The sequence below is a fragment of the Cynoglossus semilaevis genome, chromosome 8 (genome assembly GCF_000523025.1).
Source record: "Cynoglossus semilaevis isolate Cse_v1.0 chromosome 8, Cse_v1.0, whole genome shotgun sequence".
In the NCBI taxonomy this organism is placed as follows: domain Eukaryota; kingdom Metazoa; phylum Chordata; class Actinopteri; order Pleuronectiformes; family Cynoglossidae; genus Cynoglossus; species Cynoglossus semilaevis.
In genome coordinates, this window is record NC_024314.1 from 17,236,242 (window position 1) to 17,246,493 (window position 10,252).

A 10,252-nucleotide genomic window follows, 5' to 3' on the forward strand; every position below is an offset into this window, starting at 1 on the left:
TACAGAAATAGGAAGTAACTGAAAAAAAGTCTCTTCCTACTTCCTGATTGCCCCTGCTGTGGTTTCCTGTATTTTCTGAGTAGACATTATTAAAATGTTTTAACATTGTGGTTATGTGTTTTATTCAGTCCAATATAATCAATATATTATCAATATAACATTAAACGTATACCCTAAGTAAGGCACAAAATGTCATCTGGTGGTCCAGAAGCTTTAAAAAGAAATGAAATTCTCATTTTTGTCTAACGTTATTATTTGATGTTTATTTTGGAACCAAGACGGTGGCCAGATCAGGCGGTTCAGGGGGCCGGAATTGGCCTGCGGACCACCAGTTGATGATCACTGGTGTAAACACAATCCAGTATAAACATGGATTTTACAGACCAGTGGCTCCTCACAGTAGATCCCAGCTTGGAATAACTACAAAGACACAAATCGACCACAGGAGGCAGCAGTAGACCAGCACTTCCTGTTTTTCCGTAAGGTAAAATAAAACCATTTTAATTTCCGACCTTGGTGTATAAGAATAATGAAAACAGAAACTTCACATATTTCGCCCTTCGTACACGATTTGAGCGACAAACCAATAATGAAGACCTGATTAATAGCGATCTAGAGTTTCTCGTATCCTGTGTGTGTGTGAAGGGTGGGGGTCGGGGAGATAAATTGTAATGTTCAAAACAAATTGGTCGTTTCCCTGATACAAAAGGAAAATTAATTTGTGTGTGTGTGTGTGTACTAATAGTATTCTGCAGTCACGGTTGATGGATGACTGAATGTCTATCTTCAGCCCTGGGCCTTGAACACACCACTGTTCTATTAATCTGACATCACTACTTCTTCCTGTTGGTGTTGCTGTACACTAATACATTTTTAGTGTATCAGTGTGTTCATGTACACGTCTCTGTGTGTGTGTCAGGTGCTGACCACATTTTCATTTCAGAACAGCATCCCTGGAGCAGTCAGGCTGATACTCCATATATTCATACCTCAGTAGATACTGCTTTTATTCTGACTGTAGTAGATGCTCCTTTATGCATACTGTAGTAGATACCCCTTGTAACCTGACTGTGGTAGATACTCCTCGTACCCCGATTATGGCAGAAACTCCTTTTATACCGTTTTTAGTAGAAACTCCTTCAACACACATTTGAGTAAATACTACTTTTATGAATACTGTAGTAGATATTCCTTGAATTCCGACTGTAGTACAGACTCCTTTTATGCTGACTTGAGTAGAAACTCCTTTTATACCGACTTTGGTAGATACTCTTTTTATGCATATGTTATAAGATACTGCTCTTATGCATACTGTTTCATAGCAACAGATATTCATTTTAATATCCACTTTAGTAGATATTCTTTCTACACAAACTGGTTGAGTCAATACTTTTTTAATGCACAGTCTAGTAGATACTCATTTATGCATACTCTAGGGGATACTCCTACACAAGCTGTAGTTATACACACATATATACATACATATATTGTGTATATATATAATTTATATATATATACACAATATATATACATATATACTGTATACTATAAATACTATACACATATACACGTTTATATATATATAAACATATATATAAATAACATGTACATATATATTATATATATAGTTTTTCACACATGTATGTTTAGAATGACTGTGTGTGTGTGACTTTCTGACACACACTTAAAAATGACCAGAATGACATATTCTCTTATACATTTGTTCGCCTTCAGGAAAAAAAAGTACAAAGAGCACAAAAAGTTTTCGTGACAATAACCTGAAAAACATTGTGAGCTCAGGAACCAAGTTGTTTTTTTTTTGTTTTTTCCTGTTCTTTTAGGGGACACTCAAAGGCTCAATTCCCAAAGCAATAATGTCAAGAAATTAAATGAGCTTTATCGAGTTGTTACCGGGACAAAATATAAAAACCCAGTGAGTTTTTTATAGGGTTTTCATAACCTGCAGGATTATATTAGATTTCACAGGAAAGGCTGGAGCAGTGGCATAAAGCTTCAATAAACAATATGGCATCATTAGTTTGTGCTGAGTTTATACATGTCTTTATGATGTACCTCAAAATACCCTTCTTCCTTAAAGGGGTAATTCAGGATTTTTCTGGATCCGCTGCACAAATCAATTTTGGTAGCAGAGAAAAGCAACTTTTTTAAAAAAAATCTTTCCATATTTCCCCTGCTATTTGTTTTTTAGAAGGGCATTATAATTTTAATTCCATTTCAAACGGAGACAAATTGAGGCAAATGTGTCCAAATCGACTTCACATTGAACATGAAGTGAATATAAGCTCCTGTGTCCCTGTGGGCTAAAATCACTTAGCATCTAGCTTCTAGCTAGCATGTCAGCTCAAGGGGAAAGAGCAGCATATTTCTGCCTGATAACAGGCGCAAACCGGAGTACAACGTCGTCACGCTAAAGTTACCGCTGTGAAACGAGGTGCGTTCGAATACCGTTGGAAATTCGAAAATCCGACTATTACGGCAGTTTAAGCGTTGTTGACAAATTGTTATTACAAGCATAATTCGTTTCATTCGCTCATATTCCTTGACTGCATTTTTTTTCCCATAAGAAATAACAGAAAAAAAATGTATCTCTTCTGGCCCTCTAAAAATCTCCCTTATTAGTGCTAATAATTAGACAATGAAAAAAAAGGGGGTTTTAATTGTTATAGAGACATACAGTACAATACAGACGATACAGTAGCGGCTAATGCAGGCATGTGAGGAGGAAGGGAGAGAGGGAAGAAAGTTATCCCAAACGTAGACACTTTCCGTACTGTACCGTACCTTACACGTACACTACGTAACTCACATATACTTTGAATTAACTTACTTTTTTTTTCTTTTTTTTTTACTTTAGGATGGTACATATCGTGTATGTACTGCGATCATACATGCATGCACCACACTCATATTCCTTGACTGCTACCGTCCTGACCACTCACTTTCTTAGGACTCATCACTATTATGAAGAATAATGCACAAAACCGAGAGAAAATCACGGAAGCGATGCTTACGAAAGTCGCCAAACACGTGAAGTGACAAGTGAAGTGGGCTCGGCCACCTAGCGTCAGCGTCTGTAAGCGTGCTCCTATCTCAATCTTTACTCGTATCTCGAAGCAAAAATGTGCTCGAATGCTTGCTTTTTCTTATCTTCCCTACAATTTTTCACGCCCACCCAAGTGGTAGCACCCCCCCACACACACACACACTTTGAAAACCCCTGGTACAGGTCAAGATGAGTGTTGTGTTAAGTGACTGAAGTGGATTAGTGACCTTCTGAACTTACAGTGATCCAACTGTCAGTCTTTGAGTTTTGTCTCCGACTAAACAAAGCTCCTGTTTTTCTCCTTGGTTACAGCAGCAGTTTTGTTTGGCGCTCACATCAAAGACTGATACCATCATTCACCTGGAATGTATTCACATATTTACTGACACGCTGCATCGATTTCACCTCCGTCAGAGGTGTTGAGGTGGAAACTCACATCTCATCAACTCTGCGGCGGCGGCCGCAGCGATGAAGGAGAAGAAGGAAGAAGAATGGAGTCGTTCCATGTTGACGAGCGGCGCCTCAACGCACCATTAGCTCTGCTTTTGTTTCCAGGTTCTAAACACATAATGGTAGCGTGAAGGATCCGTAATGGCTCCCCCCCAGCCACTCGCCTCCTTCATCACTGACACTTTCTGTTCCGAGCCGCAGTTACAGCTTCTCAACAAAATCGTCTGTCAAAAGGTAAAGAACAAACAAGTCAAGGAGGAAATTTGTTTGTTGGTTTCTTTTTTTTTATTATTATTATTACATTCCTTACGGACGAAGAGAGAGAGAAAAATAAAATAAAAGGATTGACAGAGGAGGGTTGTTTTTGTTTTTTTTTCTTTCCCCGAGGCTGAGAAAAATCAATCATGGCAGCAGATGTGTCCAAACGTGTGTCTGTGGAAGAAGATGTGGAGAAAAACAAATGAACAGATGAGGTGGATACACACACACACACACACACACATAAAAAAACACACAAACACATACAATATAGACTTAGTTGCAGCTGTGTATTTGTGTGTATTTTTGTGTATTTTTATTTTCTCCTTGTTATTCCCTCTGCCAGTCCCCTCTCTAATCAGAGCCTGGCAGAGAGTGTGTGTGTGTGTGTGTCTGTGTCTGTGTCTCTGTGTGTGTGTCTGAGTGTCCATGTTTGTGTGTCTGTGTGTGTCTGTGTGTGTGTCTGAGTGTCCATGTTTGTGTGTGTACATGTGTATGCGCATGTGTGTTTGTGTGTGAGATCTCTTGGAGGTCACTTGGTTGATATTTGGTCGATTCTTGTAAAATCCTACACCAATAAGATCCTGAAGAAATCTCCGAAAAAAAAAAAGTTTCTCAAAAATGACTAAAAATGCACTCATTTGCCTTAAAATACTTAGCTATGTTCATTTCTGTTGTTAAAATTCAGAACAAATATACTTTTTTGGAACGTCAACCTTTGATCACAGTAAAATACTATACCACTAAGATCCTGAAGAAATCTTCATTGTGTGTGTGTGTCTCTCTGTGTGTGTGTGTGTCTGTGTGTGTGTGCGTGTGTGTGTGTAAAACTTCAGAGCAGAAAGCCTGAGTCGACCCAAAAACAGGGAGAAAAACAACAGATTTAGAGCAAAGGAGGAGGGAGAGGAATGAAAGGAAAATGCTGAGGAAGGAGTAAAAAAAGGAGGGATGATGACAGAGGAGGAGGGGGGAGGAATATTAGGAGAGGGAATCAAGGGAACCACATGTGTAGGAGGAGAGGAAGAGGAGAGGAAGAGGAGAGGAAGAGGAGAGGAAGAAGAGAGGAGAGGAAGAGGAGAGGAGAAGGTCTTTTGTGTCCCGGAGACAGCAGAAGTCGGCAGATGCTCCAAATGAAAGACAAACGGAAAGTGAGAGGCTATAGGTGTGTGTGTGTGTGTGTGTGTGATGGTGTGTGTGTGTGTGTGTGTGTGTGTCAGAGCACAGATGTTTTTCATTTGTTTTTCATTATCCTTCTTTTGAGTCTGTTTGTCTGTTGATAGTAAAGACCCACTGAGGCCTTCTGTGTTTTTTATGATGTGATAAAACAAACTCTGCGAAACACTCGAAACCTTTTAAAGCAGGGGTTCCCAAAGTGGGGGGCGGGGGCCTGGGAGGGCACGCATGGAATGAATGAATGAAACGTAACGCAGCTTATTGTCCAGTGCTGTAACTGTTTAAAAAGAGACTGACAAAAAATGCTGATTGGTTGAAGGCGGTGTAAAATGTCTGATAATGATATTGTAAAGGTGGACGTTATTTTTTTAATTCACGTCTAATTTTGCCGTCACCCGTTTGATCTGCTCGGAGCAGCAGTAGCAGCCCAGCATCCCGCCCCTCCCCTTCCCGCACAGCAAATTTCACTCCTGAAAACTGACCAAAGTTGACAAAGGACAACGTGCAGAAACTTTTTTTTTTATGATCCACAGGGGGCACCAAACAGAGAAAATTTGGGAATCACAGTTTTAAAGGAACAGGTAGACGCCTTAAAGTAAAACTCTCCTACGGTACTTCAGTAATCCAAATACAAACACAGGCAAACATGACAAAACCTAACCTGACAGACGTAACAGGTGGCGGAGCGTCTCAGATGCGGGCCACATGATTGGTCCCAACACAGAGGCCGGACTGGTGACGGAATCGCTCCGATTCAGGAAAACTCTCTGATGAGGAAATCGTGCAGTTGGACCTGAAGAGAAGCAGCCTCGTAAATATTAAAGAACGTCTTTACCAGCCGTCATCGAGGAAGTCGCGTCTCTCAATATCCTGACGCTCAGGAATTCATTTTCTGCTGTAAGTACTTCCTGGGAGGAAGACGTCCATCAGGCTGAAGCCCCGGAATGAAAAGCCAATAAAAACGTCTTTAAAGAGATTATGTTTCTCCCACAGTTGATTTGAACTGATCTCACTGAGCATTTCTAGATTTACAAATTTACGGCTGGGTTCAAACACTAGACATTTCCTTAAGTGTGGATCAGAGTAGATCAGACAGATGAATTCATTCTGTCTAGTACTACAAAAAAAAAGAAATACAACCAAACATATTCAAAAAGGTTTCAACCATGCTACTTTAAAATTGTATTTAAAAGAAAGTTTTTAACTCCCAAACCAAAGCTAATTGTGCTTTTCGCTAACAGGTGTGCAGAAGCTGCTGGTCTGGTGCTGCCCCCTGTGGTCATTGTTGACAGAAATCTGAAGCTTAAAGGATGTTCAATACAGAAGTACTGTAACACAAGAGAATATTCAAACTCTGTGACATAAAGTCGATGCTTTTCTCTATGGGGTTTGGTGCAGAAGAATAAAATATTGTTTTAGGATATAAACTATGTGTATGCTGTAGGTCAGAGTACTGTAAAGTCAGACCCTAATACTTCATAAATATTGATACACAGCAGTTGTTGATCCACTGCTCTATAAATACATTTCAATGTAGTATTTTTGGACTTCGGTGTTTGAAATCCTTTGAGATTTACCACAGTTACGCATACTGTCCAGTGGAGGCAGTAGACCAGCAGTTCATAAAAACTTAATAAAGGCCAGTGGAGGCAGTAGACCAGCAGTTCAGCAAAACGTGTTTTTTTTTCATAATTGTTTGAATGTATTTGTCTGTGTATTTGCTAACTTTCTCAACTATTCATGTTATTAAACAACGATTAATTTGTGACTAATTATTACCAAGTCCCACCATTGGTTCCGTCACTAGATTTGAACTGTTCCGTCGATGACTCTTAAGAGCAGCAGTGATGAGAGTCAAGGAGAAGACGGAGGAGCGAGGAGACCAGTGCCCTCTGGAGGTGAGACCTTTCTCACTCTTACAAACAATTCACTTTTAAAATTTCAAATGTTTTTCAACCTAAAATGTGACAGTGTCACTTCCATCCTTACTTTGACATTCCACCCTAAGTGACTTTATTTTTCATTTTGCTTCTTCTTTTCTTCTTTCCTAAAGTCCATGGCTAGGTCCGAAACCGCCACCTACGCCCCACACAGTGCATTACAGCCATTTTGTATTGGTGTTTAGTGAGTAGAAATGTTCCACTTTAAAGGGCACTCGTATCCCACCGCAAAATCTAGTGGTCACTACTCAAGCAATATATCCCATCATGCATTGGGATGGATGACAATGCAAAGAGAGTAGCAGCGTCCGTCAGTCTGTTTTAACAGTAGACGTAATAAACTGCGTGTTGAAGTAGCCCAAATTTTTCATTTAACGGGTGTATAATGCACTATATAAAATTCCCAATAGAGGGAGTAGTGAGTGCCCAATGAGTCAGTGATTTTGGGAACAGCGCCTCTTCCTTTTCCTGGTTCCTTCACTTCATTCTTTGTTTTGTTTTTCCTTCCCTCCCTTCCTCCCTCCCTTCCTTCCTTCCTTCCCTCCTGTCCTGAACCGTTTTCTCACTAGTTCTCTCGTTTAATTAATCTGTTTGTTTAATTACAAATAAATAAATAAAAAACACAATCAGCACAAACACAGTTGGATACTGATAGAGAGGATGACACAAATCCACCCAGGAAAAGAATGACATAAAACGCTGTGCGTGCGTGTGCGTGCGTGCGCGTGCGTGTGTTTGTTTTCTCACCGTTCGCCTTGACTCCTGTGAAACTGAATTATTTTTCTTTCATCTGCCACACAAAGGCCCTCCGTCTCCTTTCATCTCTCCCTCACTTCCTTCCGCTCCTCTCATTTTTCATCATTTCTGTTCTTCTCGTCCTCTCCTGCCTCCTCCACCGATTCCTTCTCCAATTATCCTCCCTCTCTTTTTCATTCCTTCATCCTCCTGTGTCCTTTGCTCCCTTCCTCCTTCTTCTCCTCCTCCTCCTCCTCCTCTTCCTCGCCTTCATCTCTTTCATTCTTTTTCATTCTTTCCTCCTTCTTTTCTTTCAGTTTACTCCCCTTTTTGGCCTTCCATCTTTTCATTTCTTCTTTTTCCTCTCCTACGTCTGCTTAATATTTTCTTCTTTTTTTTTTGGTCCCGTTCCTCTGTTTTTTTAAATAATTAATTAATTATTTATTATTAAAGGAAAGGAGGAGACAATGGAAAAAAGAAGGGATGCTGATTAAGATCAAGGGCAGGAAATAATGACAGGAATTCACAAATTAATTTTAAATATACTTGATGTATAGAAACACATTAAACACCTCGTTACAACACACACACACACACACACACACACACACACTTCAGCCTTCAGCAGGTGATAGTAATGAATGACCCAGATATAAATCATAATTAAGGTAATAATTTCTCAAATGACTCCCCCATCTGTGTGTGTGTGTGTGTGTGTGGCCTTGGGTGCAGGTAGAAGAGATAAATGAGTTGTAATTATGCTGATTGGCTGATAGTGAGGAGGACACGAGCAGGAAGAGAAGGAGACGAGTGACTTGCAGTTCAGAGTCACAGACTGATCTGGAGGGAAAACTGAAATGTTTCATTGCTTTGTCTGTTGTTTTGTTTTGTTTTGTTTTGTTTTTCTCCTTTTTCCCCTCATTTTCTCTTCACTTTAATCTCTTCTCGTCTCCATGTTAATCCCTGTCTCTGGTTCTTCTTCTGACTCTTCTGAAGTTTGGTTTAAGCAGTGCAGGTGGCTGGTGTGAGTGTGAGGAATTGATAATTGTGTCTGCGTGGCCCTGAGAAGAACTCTNGTTCTCAAATTTTCTTCTCCTTCTTCCATTCTCTTTTATGAAGACCGATGGACAAGTGATGGATTATTGATGGGAGGACAGGAGGATCAATTGAAGGAAGAGGGAGGCCCAATGTGGGACATTCACCTGCTCACGGTTGTTCATTCATCTGCTGACAGCCAGGGATCTGAGGAGGAGGAGCAGGAGGAGGAGAGAGCGAGGGAGAAAGGAGGAGGAAGTGGAGGGAAGTAGCAAAAAAAGAGAGAAAAAAAAACCCAGAAAGTTTTTCAGAGGAAAAAAAAAACTAATAACTAACAGTCATTTTGTGTCAAACACTATTGCAGTTTGATATTGAGGAACAGTTGAACAGCGCCCCCTGCTGGCAGCTGGTTTATATATATATTTTTTTTATTTTTTTATTTTTTGCAGAATGTTTATAAACCCATCACATCTTTACATTACAGCCTATATAAAAAACAGCAATTTTTCATTGTGGGAGGTTGGTTTGTATTTTTTTTTTTTTTTTTTTTTCATTTAGACAAAGTCTATTTTGACAGTGTGATGACGTTAGCATGTGTGTTTGTCCTGGTTACTCTGTGTGTGATATATGAACTGTGGTGACCTGTAACCACCCTGTAATGGCACTCGCTCCAACCAGCCGGGGTCATTACAGTGACAGATCCCTCCTGTGATTGGGTATGACATTTGAAAATGAGACGACACGTCGGATTGGCTGAAACACAGTGTAGGACGTTCTGTGCTCAGATGCTGATGGATGAAGAGGAGAAGTCATTACATTCTGACCTCCCTAATCACACTGATGTAATGAACACTACCAAACTCCACCTGCATCAATCACAGGACCCAGATAACGAGAGGGGCGTGGCCAATTCATGATTGTTTATATGTATGGTTTATTCTAGATGCACCATGGAATACAGGAACCTATAAGTATGTCACAGTCCATCGTCTCTCTCTCTCTCTCTCTCTCCCCCCTTTTTTCCTCTCCCCCTCCCTCTCTCCCTCTCGCACCCCCCCCCCCCGCCTCGAGACTTATTCTAAAAAAAAATCCCCAACATCCACATGACTGGTGGGGCTCTGCCGCTGCAGCTGCCACTCACAGGTTTTCTACAAAGGTGTGAATTTTTACGCACTGTCAACAATGCGCCATTCCTGTGGGAACCAATTAAACGCAAGCACGTGCAGGTGTTGACGAGTGAGCAGCAGGTAACATATGAGATATGTTATTTAAAGCTTTTTCTCACCCAAATTGGGTGAAAAAAAAGGCAGCACTTAGAAGAAATCAAATAATTTGTCGATAGAAAAAGAGAGGATTATTACTCTTTTTTTTGTAATTAGTTGAGCAGGAAAGTAATTAGTTGAGCAGGAAATTAAGGAGGATAGAAAATAAATGATGAAAAACAATGAAATTTCTTTCAAAAACAACAAAACAGGTCACAAAAGACTATCAAAGATGCATTATTTTCTTATTGGAATGAGATTTCAGTGACTCCTGTTGACCTATTTAGAAAAAAAACCCACTCACGATGGTTTTCACGATGGTAAGGCTATAGTAA